Source organism: Benincasa hispida, chromosome 5 (assembly GCF_009727055.1).
Source record: "Benincasa hispida cultivar B227 chromosome 5, ASM972705v1, whole genome shotgun sequence".
In the NCBI taxonomy this organism is placed as follows: domain Eukaryota; kingdom Viridiplantae; phylum Streptophyta; class Magnoliopsida; order Cucurbitales; family Cucurbitaceae; genus Benincasa; species Benincasa hispida.
The window spans coordinates 33136127-33138420 of record NC_052353.1 but is presented as its reverse complement, the minus strand read 5'-3'; the positions used below and the strand labels follow the sequence as shown (position 1 = coordinate 33138420).

The window sequence follows — 2294 nt, the reverse complement described above, 5'->3', positions numbered from 1 at the left end:
ATTATTGGAGAAAAGCTAAATGGCCAGAACTATTTCTCCTGGTCCCAATCGATCAGGATGACTATGATACCATGATGAAAAAGATGGAAGAAGTGAACACAATGTTTTACGTGGAAAACCCTAGAACAGGGAGAAAAAATCACGATGCTAGACTATTTTTTTATTATTTTCTGATGATCTCAAACACAAGAGCGACAACTCAAATAAATAGACCAGTAGAAAACCCTAGGTCAAGGCTAATCTACAAAACTGCCCCTAGGGCTACAACACTTATTTTCAACATATGCCATAATACACTGAGATCTTATTGCCTAAGTTACCCTGCAACTAGCTAGCTTGCACCCAGGATGATAACTAGATGACAGGTAAGTTACCATAATATACAAAATGATGTAGGTTAAATAACTCATTGTAAAATTTGATGGGTGAAACTCATTTTTACTCTTTTTTTTTTTTTAATTAAACATTGACATATGATGTGGATCAATTGCTTCTTATGTTAAAATAAAAATAATAATGATTCAAAACTAAGATGATTACAAAGCTTACAATAAGAGATTCTAATTCTACAACAAAATAAAACCCTAGGTCCATGCTTTTGAATTATCATACTCAATTACAGGTGGAGGATACCAAACTAATAAATGTCAACTTTAATCTCTACTGGCCAAATTGAATTACAGCAAGGAAACAAAGAAAAAAAAAACACATACTACTTCATATCAATTGTAATTCAAAATACCTGTTGTTGAGAAAGGTAGCATATAAACTTAATACTCACTTCATATCAATTGTAATTCAAAATATCTCCGTTGTTGAGACATAGACAGAAATTGCCCCAAAAAAAAAAAGGTTGTACAATTATTATAACTTGTATACAATATACATAAGAGGTGTTCCAAAAGGAGATAATTGAGTTACATTAACTTATCCAATAATAATATGGGGAACAAAAAAACCAGAACCTCGATAATAATAATCAAATCTATTTCTTTGAGACAACTACTAATGAAGTTTATAACTGTTTCCTTTTCTTTACCAAATGAAGATGGTTTCTTTGATAATTCAATATTGCCCACATAAAATGCCAAAAATTAATTTCTGGCCAAATTAGAGAAGGAGAATACAAATAACATAAAGAGGTCTGCCACAAAAGGAAATTACTCAAACGAGCCTCTCCAGATGTGCGAATTAACATATCGGGGTCGGGAGTAACATATGCTTCTCAACATCGGGTAATGTTATGGAGTTCTCACGATTTTCAGCCACTGCTAATTTGCCTAAATCATATCCATTTCTCTTCACAAGACCTTTGAACAGCATGAACAATTTCATCAGTGGAAGTGTAAGCGATACAGATAGCAAGTTCTGCTCTGTTATTGTTTCTGGTGGCTACCATAGCTCTTTCAACTGCTCTCCTAACAGGTTCACTCAATAAATTTAAGTTTCCTAAAAAGCGAAGTCTAACTCCATATCGATTCACAAGGCTTTCTTCTCTTATCAACAATTCAACTTTTTCCAACATCAGATCCATCACACTTTGAACTTCCTCTGGACTTTTTCTAAAATTATCAATGCTGAAGGCATAGACTGTCACACACTTCACACCCAATTCATAGCAGTACTTGAGCATGAACGTCAAAGCCAAATGCCCAATCCTATGGCCAGCCCCTTCTGCCAACTTCTTTTTCTTGGCAAATCTCCTATTCCCATCCATGATGAAAGCAACATGAACAGGAATCGAACCCATTGATAGAACAATGAAAGTGAATCTCCTAAATAAACTAATTACATGTTCGAAATTTGATTAAGTATAACCCAAAATTTCGTACACATATTTCCAAGTCTCATTCTGTTTGGATTGCTTGATGGGTAGCACCAAGACGCCTGTCAATGAAGCCAAGATTTATTAAATAGAAAAGAAAACCTTAATTTCACTCCTATCTACAACTTTCTTGATGGTATAAATGTATTGAACCATAAATCTACAGTTTAATCTTCGAATTTTGGGGCAGAAATTATCCCCAATCAGATGGAGCTCCCCAAAGAAAACACCCCATCTATCCATCAAATCGTAATAAATGTAAGAGAGAGAGACCTCACCAATTCTATTAGAAAGAATAGAGGTGAAAGCCTAGTTCAAGTAAAATGGCGACATGGGTGGTCATAAAATAGCGAAGAAAGATTAGAAAAAAAACAAGAAACATATAATCTCTCAGTTTAATCGATAAGAAAAAAAAAACATAAATTTTTAATCGATAAAACATATAAAAAGAAAAGAAATCTAGCCTGTT

The 2294-nt window shown here is 33.7% G+C and overlaps 1 pseudogene; it reads right to left on the bottom strand.

Annotated features, from left to right (window-relative positions):
* Nucleotides 1–833: 833 nt before the first annotated feature.
* LOC120078118 lies at nucleotides 834–1851 on the bottom strand (annotated as a pseudogene).
* Between the last annotated feature and the right edge of the window lie 443 nt (nucleotides 1852–2294).